General features: G+C 39.4%; 11 non-coding genes across 11 annotated transcripts; all 11 read right to left on the reverse strand.

Moving 5' to 3' along the window:
* Nucleotides 1–1,018: 1,018 nt before the first annotated feature.
* On the reverse strand, nucleotides 1,019–1,091 carry TRNAM-CAU (transfer RNA methionine (anticodon CAU)). The gene has a single exon. It is a non-coding gene; the product is annotated as a tRNA-Met (tRNA).
* Nucleotides 1,092–2,705: 1,614 nt separating this feature from the next.
* TRNAM-CAU (transfer RNA methionine (anticodon CAU)) lies at nucleotides 2,706–2,778 on the reverse strand. The gene has a single exon. It is a non-coding gene; the product is annotated as a tRNA-Met (tRNA).
* A 377-nt stretch (nucleotides 2,779–3,155) lies between these two features.
* On the reverse strand, nucleotides 3,156–3,228 carry TRNAM-CAU (transfer RNA methionine (anticodon CAU)). The gene has a single exon. It is a non-coding gene; the product is annotated as a tRNA-Met (tRNA).
* Nucleotides 3,229–6,415: 3,187 nt separating this feature from the next.
* TRNAM-CAU (transfer RNA methionine (anticodon CAU)) lies at nucleotides 6,416–6,488 on the reverse strand. The gene has a single exon. It is a non-coding gene; the product is annotated as a tRNA-Met (tRNA).
* A 6,773-nt stretch (nucleotides 6,489–13,261) lies between these two features.
* On the reverse strand, nucleotides 13,262–13,334 carry TRNAM-CAU (transfer RNA methionine (anticodon CAU)). The gene has a single exon. It is a non-coding gene; the product is annotated as a tRNA-Met (tRNA).
* A 939-nt stretch (nucleotides 13,335–14,273) lies between these two features.
* On the reverse strand, nucleotides 14,274–14,346 carry TRNAM-CAU (transfer RNA methionine (anticodon CAU)). The gene has a single exon. It is a non-coding gene; the product is annotated as a tRNA-Met (tRNA).
* A 377-nt stretch (nucleotides 14,347–14,723) lies between these two features.
* Nucleotides 14,724–14,796, reverse strand: TRNAM-CAU (transfer RNA methionine (anticodon CAU)). The gene has a single exon. It is a non-coding gene; the product is annotated as a tRNA-Met (tRNA).
* Nucleotides 14,797–15,734: 938 nt separating this feature from the next.
* Nucleotides 15,735–15,807, reverse strand: TRNAM-CAU (transfer RNA methionine (anticodon CAU)). Its single transcript has one exon. It is a non-coding gene; the product is annotated as a tRNA-Met (tRNA).
* Nucleotides 15,808–16,291: 484 nt separating this feature from the next.
* Nucleotides 16,292–16,364, reverse strand: TRNAM-CAU (transfer RNA methionine (anticodon CAU)). Its single transcript has one exon. It is a non-coding gene; the product is annotated as a tRNA-Met (tRNA).
* A 938-nt stretch (nucleotides 16,365–17,302) lies between these two features.
* On the reverse strand, nucleotides 17,303–17,375 carry TRNAM-CAU (transfer RNA methionine (anticodon CAU)). The gene has a single exon. It is a non-coding gene; the product is annotated as a tRNA-Met (tRNA).
* Nucleotides 17,376–17,752: 377 nt separating this feature from the next.
* On the reverse strand, nucleotides 17,753–17,825 carry TRNAM-CAU (transfer RNA methionine (anticodon CAU)). The gene has a single exon. It is a non-coding gene; the product is annotated as a tRNA-Met (tRNA).
* Between the last annotated feature and the right edge of the window lie 6 nt (nucleotides 17,826–17,831).

Here is a 17,831-nt window from a genome sequence, read left to right on the forward strand (position 1 = left end):
TATACATGCCCTGTGTGAGGATCGAACTGACGACCTTCAGATTATGAGACTGACGCGCTACCTACTGCGCTAACAAGGCAACTTACGCCATGGGTTTTTATAGTCTTCTGGGATACATGAATATAGTGAACGTTTGTTCTAAAATAAAATGAAATGGGTGTATATTCCAAACAAGCTTTATAGCCTTCTCACACATTTGGGGCACCTATTCTAGTGCAGTTAATTAGTGTCATACTACTTGTTACAAACAAAAACAATAGACAGCAGAATAGACACAGGGACTTAGAAATCAGGAGGCTGAAATTATCCAAAGGCGATCCCCAAGACACATTTTGATGCTGAGCTTCTCTTTCATCCCAATTAGAATGGGTTGCAGAGTGGCAAAAATTCATACTTGCGAAACAAGGAATATTCTTCAAACAAAGTGTCCCATCCTCTAATTTGTCTAGATATGATTTCATGGAATTTTGCCAATGTATGGTCCTGTCCTGAAGGGATTGTTGCTCAAGGAAACTGTTTGATTGGTGTGAACACATGCTGGATTTCTCTATTTCTTACAAAATATACATGCCCTGTGTGAGGATCAAACTCACGACCTTCAGATTATGAGACTGACGCGCTACCTACTGCGCTAACAAGGCAACTTGCGCCATGGGTTTTTATAGTCTTCTGGGATACATGCATATAGTGAACGTTTGTTCTAAAATAAAATGAAATGGGTCTATATTCCAAAGGAGGAGGTGGAGGCTGAAATTATCGAAAGGCGATCCCCAAGACACATTTTGATGCTGAGCTTCTCTTTCATCTCAATTAGAATGGGTTGCAGAGTGGCAAAAATTCATACTGGAGTAACAAGGAATATTCTTCACACAAAGTGTCCCATCCTCTAACTTGTCTAGATATGATTTCATGAAATTTTGCCAATATATGGTCCTGTCCTGAAGGGATTGTTGCTCAAGGAAACTGTTTGATCGGTGTGAACACATGCTGGATTTCTCTATTCCTTACAAAATATATATGCCCTGTGTGAGGATCGAACTCACGACCTTCAGATTATGAGACTGACGCGCTACCTACTGCGCTAACAAGGCAACTTACGCCATGGGTTTTTATAGTCTTCTGGGATACATGAATATAGTGAACGTTTGTTCTAAAATAAAATGAAATGGGTGTATATTCCAAACAAGCTTTATAGCCTTCTCACACATTTGGGGCACCTATTCTAGTGCAGTTAATTAGTGTCATACTACTTGTTACAAACAAAAAAAATAGACAGCAGAATAGACACAGGGACTTAGAAATCAGGAGGCTGAAATTATCCAAAGGCGATCCCCAAGACACATTTTGATGCTGAGCTTCTCTTTCATCCCAATTAGAATGGGTTGCAGAGTGGCAAAAATTCATACTGGAGTAACAAGGAATATTCTTCAAACAAAGTGTCCCATCCTCTAACTTGTCTAGATATGATTTCATGGAATTTTGCCAATGTATGGTCCTGTCCTGAAGGGATTGTTGCTCAAGGAAACTGTTTGATTGGTGTGAACACATGCTGGATTTCTCTATTTCTTACAAAATATACATGCCCTGTGTGAGGATTGAACTCACGACCTTCAGATTATGAGACTGACGCGCTACCTACTGCGCTAACAAGGCAACTTGCGCCATGGGTTTTTATAGTCTTCTGGGATACATGCATATAGTGAACGTTTGTTCTAAAATAAAATGAAATGGGTGTATATTCCAAACAAGCTTTATAGCCTTCTCACACATTTGGGGCACCTATTCTAGTGCAGTTAATTAGTGTCATACTACTTGTTACAAACAAAAAAAATAGACAGCAGAATAGACACAGGGACTTAGAAATCAGGAGGCTGAAATTATCCAAAGGCGATCCCCAAGACACATTTTGATGCTGAGCTTCTCTTTCATCCCAATTAGAATGGGTTGCAGAGTGGCAAAAATTCATACTTACGAAACAAGGAATATTCTTCACACAAAGTGTCCCATCCTCTAACTTGTCTAGATATGATTTTATGGAATTTTGCCAATGTATGGTCCTGTCCTGAAGGGATTGTTGCTCAAGGAAACTGTTTTATTGGTGTGAACACATGCTGGATTTCTCTATTTCTTACAAAATATACATTCCCTGTGTGAGGATTGAACTGATGACCTTCAGATTATGAGACTGACGCGCTACCTACTGCGCTAACAAGGCAACTTGCGCCATGGGTTTTTATAGTCTTCTGGGATACATGAATATAGTGAACGTTTGTTCTAAAATAAAATGAAATGGGTGTATATTCCAAACAAGCTTTATAGCCTTCTCACACATTTGGGGCACCTATTCTAGTGCAGTTAATTAGTGTCATACTACTTGTTACAAACAAAAAAAAATAGACAGCAGAATAGACACAGGGACTTAGAAATCAGGAGGCTGAAATTATCCAAAGGCGATCCCCAAGACACATTTTGATGCTGAGCTTCTCTTTCATCCCAATTAGAATGGGTTGCAGAGTGGCAAAAATTCATACTTGCGAAACAAGGAATATTCTTCAAACAAAGTGTCCCATCCTCTAACTTGTCTAGATATGATTTCATGGAATTTTGCCAATGTATGGTCCTGTCCTGAAGGGATTGTTGCTCAAGGAAACTGTTTGATTGGTGTGAACACATGCGGGATTTCTCTATTTCTTACAAAATATACATGCCCTGTGTGAGGATCGAACTCACGACCTTCAGATTATGAGACTGACGCGCTACCTACTGCGCTAACAAGGCAACTTGCACCATGGGTTTTTATAGTCTTCTGGGATACATGCATATAGTGAACGTTTGTTCTAAAATAAAATGAAATGGGTCTATATTCCAAAGGAGGAGGTGGAGGCTGAAATTATCGAAAGGCGATCCCCAAGACACATTTTGATGCTGAGCTTCTCTTTCATCCCAATTAGAATGGGTTGCAGAGTGGCAAAAATTCATACTGGAGTAACAATGAATATTCTTCACACAAAGTGTCCCATCCTCTAACTTGTCTAGATATGATTTCATGAAATTTTGCCAATATATGGTCCTGTCCTGAAGGGATTGTTGCTCAAGGAAACTGTTTGATCGGTGTGAACACATGCTGGATTTCTCTATTCCTTACAAAATATATATGCCCTGTGTGAGGATCGAACTCACGACCTTCAGATTATGAGACTGACGCGCTACCTACTGCGCTAACAAGGCAACTTACGCCATGGGTTTTTATAGTCTTCTGGGATACATGAATATAGTGAACGTTTGTTCTAAAATAAAATGAAATGGGTGTATATTCCAAACAAGCTTTATAGCCTTCTCACACATTTGGGGCACCTATTCTAGTGCAGTTAATTAGTGTCATACTACTTGTTACAAACAAAAAAAATAGACAGCAGAATAGACACAGGGACTTAGAAATCAGGAGGCTGAAATTATCCAAAGGCGATCCCCAAGACATATTTTGATGCTGAGCTTCTCTTTCATCCCAATTAGAATGGGTTGCAGAGTGGCAAAAATTCATACTGGAGTAACAAGGAATATTCTTCAAACAAAGTGTCCCATCCTCTAACTTGTCTAGATATGATTTCATGGAATTTTGCCAATGTATGGTCCTGTCCTGAAGGGATTGTTGCTCAAGGAAACTGTTTGATTGGTGTGAACACATGCTGGATTTCTCTATTTCTTACAAAATATACATGCCCTGTGTGAGGATTGAACTCACAACCTTCAGATTATGAGACTGACGCGCTACCTACTGCGCTAACAAGGCAACTTGCGCCATGGGTTTTTATAGTCTTCTGGGATACATGCATATAGTGAACGTTTGTTCTAAAATAAAATGAAATGGGTGTATATTCCAAACAAGCTTTATAGCCTTCTCACACATTTGGGGCACCTATTCTAGTGCAGTTAATTAGTGTCATACTACTTGTTACAAACAAAAAAAATAGACAGCAGAATAGACACAGGGACTTAGAAATCAGGAGGCTGAAATTATCCAAAGGCGATCCCCAAGACACATTTTGATGCTGAGCTTCTCTTTCATCCCAATTAGAATGGGTTGCAGAGTGGCAAAAATTCATACTTGCGAAACAAGGAATATTCTTCACACAAAGTGTCCCATCCTCTAACTTGTCTAGATATGATTTTATGGAATTTTGCCAATGTATGGTCCTGTCCTGAAGGGATTGTTGCTCAAGGAAACTGTTTTATTGGTGTGAACACATGCTGGATTTCTCTATTTCTTACAAAATATACATTCCCTGTGTGAGGATTGAACTGACGACCTTTAGATTATGAGACTGACGCGCTACCTACTGCGCTAACAAGGCAACTTGCGCCATGGGTTTTTATAGTCTTCTGGGATACATGAATATAGTGAACGTTTGTTCTAAAATAAAATGAAATGGGTGTATATTCCAAACAAGCTTTATAGCCTTCTCACACATTTGGGGCACCTATTCTAGTGCAGTTAATTAGTGTCATACTACTTGTTACAAACAAAAAAAATAGACAGCAGAATAGACACAGGGACTTAGAAATCAGGAGGCTGAAATTATCCAAAGGCGATCCCCAAAACACATTTTGATGCTGAGCTTCTCTTTCATCCCAATTAGAATGGGTTACAGAGTGGCAAAAATTCATACTTGCGAAACAAGGAATATTCTTCAAACAAAGTGCCCCATCCTCTAACTTGTCTAGATATGATTTCATGGAATTTTGCCAATATATGGTCCTGTCCTGAAGGGATTGTTGCTCAAGGAAACTGTTTGATTGGTGTGAACACATGCTGGATTTCTCTATTTCTTACAAAATATATATGCCCTGTGTGAGGATCGAACTGACGACCTTCAGATTATGAGACTGACGCGCTACCTACTGCGCTAACAAGGCAACTTACGCCATGGGTTTTTATAGTCTTCTGGGATACATGAATATAGTGAACGTTTGTTCTAAAATAAAATGAAATGGGTGTATATTCCAAACAAGCTTTATAGCCTTCTCACACATTTGGGGCACCTATTCTAGTGCAGTTAATTAGTGTCATACTACTTGTTACAAACAAAAAAAATAGACAGCAGAATAGACACAGGGACTTAGAAATCAGGAGGCTGAAATTATCCAAAGGCGATCCCCAAGACACATTTTGATGCTGAGCTTCTCTTTCATCCCAATTAGAATGGGTTGCAGAGTGGCAAAAATTCATACTTGCGAAACAAGGAATATTCTTCAAACAAAGTGTCCCATCCTCTAACTTGTCTAGATATGATTTTATGGAATTTTGCCAATGTATGGTCCTGTCCTGAAGGGATTGTTGCTCAAGGAAACTGTTTTATTGGTGTGAACACATGCTGGATTTCTCTATTTCTTACAAAATATACATTCCCTGTGTGAGGATTGAACTGACGACCTTCAGATTATGAGACTGACGCGCTACCTACTGCGCTAACAAGGCAACTTGCGCCATGGGTTTTTATAGTCTTCTGTAATACATGCATATAGTGAACGTTTGTTCTAAAATAAAATGAAATGGGTGTATATTCCAAAGGAGGAGGTGGAGGCTGAAATTATCGAAAGGCGATCCCCAAGACCCATTTTGATGCTGAGCTTCTCTTTCATCCCAATTAGAATGGGTTGCAGAGTGGCAAAAATTCATACTTGCGAAACAAGGAATATTCTTCAAACAAAGTGTCCCATCCTCTAACTTGTCTAGATATGATTTCATGGAATTTTGCCAATGCATGGTCCTGTCCTGAAGGGATTGTTGCTCAAGGAAACTGTTTGATTGGTGTGAACACATGCTGGATTTCTCTATTTCTTACAAAATATACATGCCCTGTGTGAGGATCGAACTGACGACCTTCAGATTATGAGACTGACGCGCTACCTACTGCGCTAACAAGGTAACTTACGCCATGGGTTTTTATAGTCTTCTGGGATACATGAATATAGTGAACGTTTGTTCTAAAATAAAATGAAATGGGTGTATATTCCAAACAAGCTTTATAGCCTTCTCACACATTTGGGGCACCTATTCTAGTGCAGTTAATTAGTGTCATACTACTTGTTACAAACAAAAAAAATAGACAGCAGAATAGACACAGGGACTTAGAAATCAGGAGGCTGAAATTATCCAAAGGCGATACCCAAGACACATTTTGATGCTGAGCTTCTCTTTCATCCCAATTAGAATGGGTTGCAGAGTGGCAAAAATTCATACTTGCGAAACAAGGAATATTCTTCAAACAAAGTGTCCCATCCTCTAACTTGTCTAGATATGATTTCATGGAATTTTGCCAATATATGGTCCTGTCCTGAAGGGATTGTTGCTCAAGGAAACTGTTTGATCGGTGTGAACACATGCTGGATTTCTCTATTCCTTACAAAATATATATGCCCTGTGTGAGGATCGAACTCACGACCTTCAGATTATGAGACTGACGCGCTACCTACTGCGCTAACAAGGCAACTTACGCCATGGGTTTTTATAGTCTTCTGGGATACATGAATATAGTGAACGTTTGTTCTAAAATAAAATGAAATGGGTGTATATTCCAAACAAGCTTTATAGCCTTCTCACACATTTGGGGCACCTATTCTAGTGCAGTTAATTAGTGTCATACTACTTGTTACAAACAAAAAAAATAGACAGCAGAATAGACACAGGGACTTAGAAATCAGGAGGCTGAAATTATCCAAAGGCGATCCCCAAGACATATTTTGATGCTGAGCTTCTCTTTCATCCCAATTAGAATGGGTTGCAGAGTGGCAAAAATTCATACTGGAGTAACAAGGAATATTCTTCAAACAAAGTGTCCCATCCTCTAACTTGTCTAGATATGATTTCATGGAATTTTGCCAATGTATGGTCCTGTCCTGAAGGGATTGTTGCTCAAGGAAACTGTTTGATTGGTGTGAACACATGCTGGATTTCTCTATTTCTTACAAAATATACATGCCCTGTGTGAGGATTGAACTCACAACCTTCAGATTATGAGACTGACGCGCTACCTACTGCGCTAACAAGGCAACTTGCGCCATGGGTTTTTATAGTCTTCTGGGATACATGCATATAGTGAACGTTTGTTCTAAAATAAAATGAAATGGGTGTATATTCCAAACAAGCTTTATAGCCTTCTCACACATTTGGGGCACCTATTCTAGTGCAGTTAATTAGTGTCATACTACTTGTTACAAACAAAAAAAATAGACAGCAGAATAGACACAGGGACTTAGAAATCAGGAGGCTGAAATTATCCAAAGGCGATCCCCAAGACACATTTTGATGCTGAGCTTCTCTTTCATCCCAATTAGAATGGGTTGCAGAGTGGCAAAAATTCATACTTGCGAAACAAGGAATATTCTTCACACAAAGTGTCCCATCCTCTAACTTGTCTAGATATGATTTTATGGAATTTTGCCAATGTATGGTCCTGTCCTGAAGGGATTGTTGCTCAAGGAAACTGTTTTATTGGTGTGAACACATGCTGGATTTCTCTATTTCTTACAAAATATACATTCCCTGTGTGAGGATTGAACTGACGACCTTTAGATTATGAGACTGACGCGCTACCTACTGCGCTAACAAGGCAACTTGCGCCATGGGTTTTTATAGTCTTCTGGGATACATGAATATAGTGAACGTTTGTTCTAAAATAAAATGAAATGGGTGTATATTCCAAACAAGCTTTATAGCCTTCTCACACATTTGGGGCACCTATTCTAGTGCAGTTAATTACTGTCATACTACTTGTTACAAACAAAAAAAATAGACAGCAGAATAGACACAGGGACTTAGAAATCAGGAGGCTGAAATTATCCAAAGGCGATCCCCAAAACACATTTTGATGCTGAGCTTCTCTTTCATCCCAATTAGAATGGGTTACAGAGTGGCAAAAATTCATACTTGCGAAACAAGGAATATTCTTCAAACAAAGTGCCCCATCCTCTAACTTGTCTAGATATGATTTCATGGAATTTTGCCAATATATGGTCCTGTCCTGAAGGGATTGTTGCTCAAGGAAACTGTTTGATTGGTGTGAACACATGCTGGATTTCTCTATTTCTTACAAAATATATATGCCCTGTGTGAGGATCGAACTGACGACCTTCAGATTATGAGACTGACGCGCTACCTACTGCGCTAACAAGGCAACTTACGCCATGGGTTTTTATAGTCTTCTGGGATACATGAATATAGTGAACGTTTGTTCTAAAATAAAATGAAATGGGTGTATATTCCAAACAAGCTTTATAGCCTTCTCACACATTTGGGGCACCTATTCTAGTGCAGTTAATTAGTGTCATACTACTTGTTACAAACAAAAAAAATAGACAGCAGAATAGACACAGGGACTTAGAAATCAGGAGGCTGAAATTATCCAAAGGCGATCCCCAAGACACATTTTGATGCTGAGCTTCTCTTTCATCCCAATTAGAATGGGTTGCAGAGTGGCAAAAATTCATACTTGCGAAACAAGGAATATTCTTCAAACAAAGTGTCCCATCCTCTAACTTGTCTAGATATGATTTTATGGAATTTTGCCAATGTATGGTCCTGTCCTGAAGGGATTGTTGCTCAAGGAAACTGTTTTATTGGTGTGAACACATGCTGGATTTCTCTATTTCTTACAAAATATACATTCCCTGTGTGAGGATTGAACTGACGACCTTCAGATTATGAGACTGACGCGCTACCTACTGCGCTAACAAGGCAACTTGCGCCATGGGTTTTTATAGTCTTCTGTAATACATGCATATAGTGAACGTTTGTTCTAAAATAAAATGAAATGGGTGTATATTCCAAAGGAGGAGGTGGAGGCTGAAATTATCGAAAGGCGATCCCCAAGACCCATTTTGATGCTGAGCTTCTCTTTCATCCCAATTAGAATGGGTTGCAGAGTGGCAAAAATTCATACTTGCGAAACAAGGAATATTCTTCAAACAAAGTGTCCCATCCTCTAACTTGTCTAGATATGATTTCATGGAATTTTGCCAATGCATGGTCCTGTCCTGAAGGGATTGTTGCTCAAGGAAACTGTTTGATTGGTGTGAACACATGCTGGATTTCTCTATTTCTTACAAAATATACATGCCCTGTGTGAGGATCGAACTGACGACCTTCAGATTATGAGACTGACGCGCTACCTACTGCGCTAACAAGGTAACTTACGCCATGGGTTTTTATAGTCTTCTGGGATACATGAATATAGTGAACGTTTGTTCTAAAATAAAATGAAATGGGTGTATATTCCAAACAAGCTTTATAGCCTTCTCACACATTTGGGGCACCTATTCTAGTGCAGTTAATTAGTGTCATACTACTTGTTACAAACAAAAAAAATAGACAGCAGAATAGACACAGGGACTTAGAAATCAGGAGGCTGAAATTATCCAAAGGCGATCCCCAAGACACATTTTGATGCTGAGCTTCTCTTTCATCCCAATTAGAATGGGTTGCAGAGTGGCAAAAATTCATACTTGCGAAACAAGGAATATTCTTCAAACAAAGTGTCCCATCCTCTAACTTGTCTAGATATGATTTCATGGAATTTTGCCAATGTATGGTCCTGTCCTGAAGGGATTGTTGCTCAAGGAAACTGTTTGATTGGTGTGAACACATGCTGGATTTCTCTATTTCTTACAAAATATATATGCCCTGTGTGAGGATTGAACTCACGACCTTCAGATTATGAGACTGACGCGCTACCTACTGCGCTAACAAGGCAACTTGCGCCATGGGTTTTTATAGTCTTCTGGGATACATGCATATAGTGAACGTTTGTTCTAAAATAAAATGAAATGGGTGTATATTCCAAACAAGCTTTATAGCCTTCTCACACATTTGGGGCACCTATTCTAGTGCAGTTAATTAGTGTCATACTACTTGTTACAAACAAAAAAAATAGACAGCAGAATAGACACAGGGACTTAGAAATCAGGAGGCTGAAATTATCCAAAGGCGATCCCCAAGACACATTTTGATGCTGAGCTTCTCTTTCATCCCAATTAGAATGGGTTGCAGAGTGGCAAAAATTCATACTTGCGAAACAAGGAATATTCTTCAAACAAAGTGCCCCATCCTCTAACTTGTCTAGATATGATTTCATGGAATTTTGCCAATATATGGTCCTGTCCTGAAGGGATTGTTGCTCAAGGAAACTGTTTGATTGGTGTGAACACATGCTGGATTTCTCTATTTCTTACAAAATATATATGCCCTGTGTGAGGATCGAACTGACGACCTTCAGATTATGAGACTGACGCGCTACCTACTGCGCTAACAAGGCAACTTACGCCATGGGTTTTTATAGTCTTCTGGGATACATGAATATAGTGAACGTTTGTTCTAAAATAAAATGAAATGGGTGTATATTCCAAACAAGCTTTATAGCCTTCTCACACATTTGGGGCACCTATTCTAGTGCAGTTAATTAGTGTCATACTACTTGTTACAAACAAAAAAAATAGACAGCAGAATAGACACAGGGACTTAGAAATCAGGAGGCTGAAATTATCCAAAGGCGATCCCCAAGACACATTTTGATGCTGAGCTTCTCTTTCATCCCAATTAGAATGGGTTGCAGAGTGGCAAAAATTCATACTTGCGAAACAAGGAATATTCTTCAAACAAAGTGTCCCATCCTCTAACTTGTCTAGATATGATTTTATGGAATTTTGCCAATGTATGGTCCTGTCCTGAAGGGATTGTTGCTCAAGGAAACTGTTTTATTGGTGTGAACACATGCTGGATTTCTCTATTTCTTACAAAATATACATTCCCTGTGTGAGGATTGAACTGACGACCTTCAGATTATGAGACTGACGCGCTACCTACTGCGCTAACAAGGCAACTTGCGCCATGGGTTTTTATAGTCTTCTGTAATACATGCATATAGTGAACGTTTGTTCTAAAATAAAATGAAATGGGTGTATATTCCAAAGGAGGAGGTGGAGGCTGAAATTATCGAAAGGCGATCCCCAAGACCCATTTTGATGCTGAGCTTCTCTTTCATCCCAATTAGAATGGGTTGCAGAGTGGCAAAAATTCATACTTGCGAAACAAGGAATATTCTTCAAACAAAGTGTCCCATCCTCTAACTTGTCTAGATATGATTTCATGGAATTTTGCCAATGCATGGTCCTGTCCTGAAGGGATTGTTGCTCAAGGAAACTGTTTGATTGGTGTGAACACATGCTGGATTTCTCTATTTCTTACAAAATATACATGCCCTGTGTGAGGATCGAACTGACGACCTTCAGATTATGAGACTGACGCGCTACCTACTGCGCTAACAAGGCAACTTACGCCATGGGTTTTTATAGTCTTCTGGGATACATGAATATAGTGAACGTTTGTTCTAAAATAAAATGAAATGGGTGTATATTCCAAACAAGCTTTATAGCCTTCTCACACATTTGGGGCACCTATTCTAGTGCAGTTAATTAGTGTCATACTACTTGTTACAAACAAAAAAAATAGACAGCAGAATAGACACAGGGACTTAGAAATCAGGAGGCTGAAATTATCCAAAGGCGATCCCCAAGACACATTTTGATGCTGAGCTTCTCTTTCATCCCAATTAGAATGGGTTGCAGAGTGGCAAAAATTCATACTTGCGAAACAAGGAATATTCTTCAAACAAAGTGTCCCATCCTCTAACTTGTCTAGATATGATTTCATGGAATTTTGCCAATGTATGGTCCTGTCTTGAAGGGATTGTTGCTCAAGGAAACTGTTTGATTGGTGTGAACACATGCTGGATTTCTCTATTCCTTACAAAATATACATACCCTGTGTGAGGATCGAACTCACAAACTTCAGATTATGAGACTGACGCGCTACCTACTGCGCTAACAAGGCAACTTGCGCCATGGGTTTTTATAGTCTTCTGGGATACATGCATATAGTGAACGTTTGTTCTAAAATAAAATGAAATGGGTGTATATTCCAAAGGAGGAGGCTGAAATTATCGAAAGGCGATCCCCAACACACATTTTGATGCTGAGCTTCTCTTTCATCCCAATTAGAATGGGTTGCAGAGTGGCAAAAATTCATACTTGGGAAACAAAGAATATTCTTCAAACAAAGTGCCCCATCCTCTAACTTGTCTAGATATGATTTCATGGAATTTTGCCAATATATGGTCCTGTCCTGAAGGGATTGTTGCTCAAGGAAACTGTTTGATTGGTGTGAACACATGCTGGATTTCTCTATTTCTTACAAAATATACATGCCCTGTGTGAGGATCGAACTGACGACCTTCAGATTATGAGACTGACGCGCTACCTACTGCGCTAACAAGGCAACTTACGCCATGGGTTTTTATAGTCTTCTGGGATACATGAATATAGTGAACGTTTGTTCTAAAATAAAATGAAATGGGTGTATATTCCAAACAAGCTTTATAGCCTTCTCACACATTTGGGGCACCTATTCTAGTGCAGTTAATTAGTGTCATACTACTTGTTACAAACAAAAACAATAGACAGCAGAATAGACACCGGGACTTAGAAATCAGGAGGCTGAAATTATCCAAAGGCGATCCCCAAGACACATTTTGATGCTGAGCTTCTCTTTCATCCCAATTAGAATGGGTTGCAGAGTGGCAAAAATTCATACTTGCGAAACAAGGAATATTCTTCAAACAAAGTGTCCCATCCTCTAACTTGTCTAGATATGATTTCATGGAATTTTGCCAATGTATGGTCCTGTCTTGAAGGGATTGTTGCTCAAGGAAACTGTTTGATTGGTGTGAACACATGCTGGATTTCCCTATTTCTTACAAAATATACATACCCTGTGTGAGGATCGAACTCACAAACTTCAGATTATGAGACTGACGCGCTACCTACTGCGCTAACAAGGCAACTTGCGCCATGGGTTTTTATAGTCTTCTGGGATACATGCATATAGTGAACGTTTGTTCTAAAATAAAATGAAATGGGTGTATATTCCAAAGGAGGAGGCTGAAATTATCGAAAGGCGATCCCCAAGACACATTTTGATGCTGAGCTTCTCTTTCATCCCAATTAGAATGGGTTGCAGAGTGGCAAAAATTCATACTGGAGTAACAAGGAATATTCTTCACACAAAGTGTCCCATCCTCTAACTTGTCTAGATATGATTTCATGAAATTTTGCCAATATATGGTCCTGTCCTGAAGGGATTGTTGCGCAATGAAACTGTTTGATTGGTGTGAACACATGCTGGATTTCTCTATTCCTTACAAAATATACATGCCCTGTGTGAGGATCGAACTCACGACCTTCAGATTATGAGACTGACGCGCTACCTACTGCGCTAACAAGGCAACTTACGCCATGGGTTTTTATAGTCTTCTGGGATACATGAATATAGTGAACGTTTGTTCTAAAATAAAATGAAATGGGTGTATATTCCAAAGGAGGAGGTGGAGGCTGAAATTATCGAAAGGCGATCCCCATGACACATTTTGATGCTGAGCTTCTCTTTCATCCCAATTAGAATGGGTTGCAGAGTGGCAAAAATTCATACTGGAGTAACAAGGAATATTCTTCACACAAAGTGTCCCATCCTCTAACTTGTCTAGATATGATTTCATGAAATTTTGCCAATATATGGTCCTGTCCTGAAGGGATTGATGCTCAAGGAAACTGTTTGATTGGTGTGAACACATGCTGGATTTCTCTATTCCTTACAAAATATACATGCCCTGTGTGAGGATCGAACTCACGACCTTAAGATTATGAGACTGACGCGCTACCTACTGCGCTAACAAGGCAACTTACGCCATGGGTTTTTATAGTCTTCTGGGATACATGAATATAGTGAATGTTTGTTCTAAAATAAAATGAAATGGGTGTATATTCCAAACAAGCTTTATAGCCTTCTCACACATTTGGGGCACCTATTCTAGTGCAGTTAATTAGTGTCATACTACTTGTTACAAACAAAAAAAATAGACAGCAGAATAGACACAGGGACTTAGAAATCAGGAGGCTGAAATTATCCAAAGACGATCCCCAAGACACATTTTGATGCTGAGCTTCTCTTTCATCCCAATTAGAATGGGTTGCAGAGTGGCAAAAATTCATACTTGCGAAACAAGGAATATTCTTCAAACAAAGTGTCCCATCCTCTAACTTGTCTAGATATGATTTCATGGAATTTTGCCAATGTATGGTCCTGTCCTGAAGGGATTGTTGCTCAAGGAAACTGTTTGATTGGTGTGAACACATGCTGGATTTCTCTATTTCTTACAAAATATACATGCCCTGTGTGAGGATCGAACTCACGACCTTCAGATTATGAGACTGACGCGCTACCTACTGCGCTAACAAGGCAACTTGCGCCATGGGTTTCTATAGTCTTCTGGGATACATGCATATAGTGAACGTTTGTTCTAAAATAAAATGAAATGGGTGTATATTCCAAAGGAGGAGGTGGAGGCTGAAATTATCGAAAGGCGATCCCCAAGACCCATTTTGATTCTGAGCTTCTCTTTCATCCCAATTAGAATGGGTTGCAGAGTGGCAAAAATTCATACTGGAGTAACAAGGAATATTCTTCACACAAAGTGTCCCATCCTCTAACTTGTCTAGATATGATTTCATGGAATTTTGCCAATGTATGGTCCTGTCCTGAAGGGATTGTTGCTCAAGGAAACTGTTTGATTGGTGTGAACACATGCTGGATTTCTCTATTTCTTACAAAATATACATGCCCTGTGTGAGGATCGAACTCACGACCTTCAGATTATGAGACTGACGCGCTACCTACTGCGCTAACAAGGCAACTTACGCCATGGGTTTTTATAGTCTTCTGGGATACATGAATATAGTGAACGTTTGTTCTCAAATAAAATGAAATGGGTGTATATTCCAAACAAGCTTTATAGCCTTCTCACACATTTTGGGCACCTATTCTAGTGCAGTTAATTACTGTCATACTACTTGTTACAAACAAAAAAATAGACAGCAGAATAGACACAGGGACTTAGAAATCAGGAGGCTGAAATTATCCAAAGGCGATCCCCAAGACACATTTTGATGCTGAGCTTCTCTTTCATCCCAATTAGAATGGGTTGCAGAGTGGCAAAAATTCATACTTGCGAAACAAGGAATATTCTTCAAACAAAGTGTCCCATCCTCTAACTTGTCTAGATATGATTTCATGGAATTTTGCCAATGTATGGTCCTGTCCTGAAGGGATTGTTGCTCAAGGAAACTGTTTGATTGGTGTGAACACATGCTGGATTTCTCTATTTCTTACAAAATATACATGCCCTGTGTGAGGATTGAACTCACGACCTTCAGATTATGAGACTGACGCGCTACCTACTGCGCTAACAAGGCAACTTGCGCCATGGGTTTTTATAGTCTTCTGGGATACATGCATATAGTTAACGTTTGTTCTAAAATAAAATGAAATGGGTGTATATTCCAAGGGAGGAGGTTGAGGCTGAAACTATCGAAAGGCGATCCCCAAGACCCATTTTGATGCTGAGCTTCTCTTTCATCCCAATTAGAATGGGTTGCAGAGTGGCAAAAATTCATACTTGCGAAACAAGGAATATTCTTCAAACAAAGTGTCTCATCCTCTAACTTGTCTAGATATGATTTCATGAAATTTTGCCAATATATGGTCCTGTCCTGAAGGGATTGTTGCTCAAGGAAACTGTTTGATTGGTGTGAACACATGCTGGATTTCTCTATTCCTTACAAAATATACATGCCCTGTGTGAGGATCGAACTCACGACCTTCAGATTATGAGACTGACGCGCTACCTACTGCGCTAACAAGGCAACTTACGCCATGGGTTTTTATAGTCTTCTGGGATACATGAATATAGTGAACGTTTGTTCTAAAATAAAATGGGTGTATATTCCAAACAAGCTTTATAGCCTTCTCACACATTTGGGGCACCTATTCTAGTGCAGTTAATTTGTGTCATACTACTTGTTACAAACAAAAAAAATAGACAGCAGAATAGACACAGGGACTTAGAAATCAGGAGGCTGAAATTATCCAAAGGCGATCCCCAAGACACATTTTGATGCTGAGCTTCTCTTTCATCCCAATTAGAATGGGTTGCAGAGTGGCAAAAATTCATACTTGCGAAACAAGGAATATTCTTCAAACAAAGTGTCCCATCCTCTAACTTGTCTAGATATGATTTCATGGAATTTTGCCAATGTTTGGTCCTGTCCTGAAGGGATTGTTGCTCAAGGAAACTGTTTTATTGGTGTGAACACATGCTGGATTTCTCTATTTCTTACAAAATATACATGCCCTGTGTGAGGATCGAACTCACGACCTTCAGATTATGAGACTGACGCGCTACCTACTGCGCTAACAAGGCGACTTGCGCCATGGGTTTTTATAGTCTTCTGGGATACATGCATATAGTGAACGTTTGTTCTAAAATAAAATGAAGTGGGTGTATATTCCAAAGGAGGAGGTGGAGGCTGAAATTATCGAAAGGCGATCCCCAAGACACATTTTGATGCTGAGCTTCTCTTTCATCCCAATTAGAATTGGTTGCAGAGTGGCAAAAATTCATACAGGAGTAACAAGGAATATTCTTCACACAAAGTGTCCCATCCTCTAACTTGTCTAGATATGATTTCATGAAATTTTGCCAATATATGGTCCTGTCCTGAAGGGATTGTTGCTCAAGGAAACTGTTTGATTGGTGTGAACACATGCTGGATTTCTCTATTCCTTACAAAATATACATGTCCTGTGTGAGGATCGAACTCAGATCTTCAGATTATGAGACAGACGCGCTACCTACTGCGCTAACAAGGCAACTTATGCCATAGGGTTTTATAGTCTTCTGGGATACATGAATATAGTGAACGTTTGTTCTAAAATAAAATGAAATGGGTGTATATTCCAAACAAGCTTTATAGCCTTCTCACACATTTGGGGCACCTATTCTAGTGCAGTTAATTAGTGTCATACTACTTGTTACAAACAAAAAAAATAGACAGCAGAATAGACACAGGGACTTAGAAATCAGGAGGCTGAAATTATCCAAAGGCGATCCCCAAGACACATTTTGATGCTGAGCTTCTCTTTCATCCCAATTAGAATGGGTTGCAGAGTGGCAAAAAATCATACTGGAGTAACAAGGAATATTCTCCACACAAAGTGTCCCATCCTCTAACTTGTCTAGATATGATTTCATGAAATTTTGCCAATATATGGTCCTGTCCTGAAGGGATTGTTGCTCAAGGAAACTGTTTGATTGGTGTGAACACATGCTGGGTTTCTCTATTTCTTACAAAATATACATGCCCTGTGTGAGGATCGAACTCACGACCTTCAGATTATGAGACTGACGCGCTACCTACTGCGCTAACAAGGCAACTTGCACCATGGGTTTTTATAGTCTTCTGGGATACATGCATATAGTGAACGTTTGTTCTAAAATAAAATGAAATGGGTGTATATTCCAAAGGAGGAGGTGGAGGCTGAAATTATCGAAAGGCGATCCCCAAGACACATTTTGATGCTGAGCTTCTCTTTCATCCCAATTAGAATGGGTTGCAGAGTGGCAAAAATTCATACTGGAGTAACAAGGAATATTCTTCACACAAAGTGTCCCATCCTCTAACTTGTCTAGATATGATTTCATGAAATTTTGCCAATATATGGTCCTGTCCTGAAGGGATTGTTGCTCAAGGAAACTGTTTGATTGGAGTGAACACATGCTGGATTTCTCTATTCCTTACAAAACATACATGCCCTGTGTGAGGATCGAACTCACGACCTTCAGATTATGAGACTGACGCGCTACCTACTGCGCTAACAAGGCAACTTA

This window comes from Pelobates fuscus, chromosome 3, assembly GCF_036172605.1.
Source record: "Pelobates fuscus isolate aPelFus1 chromosome 3, aPelFus1.pri, whole genome shotgun sequence".
Classification (NCBI taxonomy): Eukaryota; Metazoa; Chordata; class Amphibia; order Anura; family Pelobatidae; genus Pelobates; species Pelobates fuscus.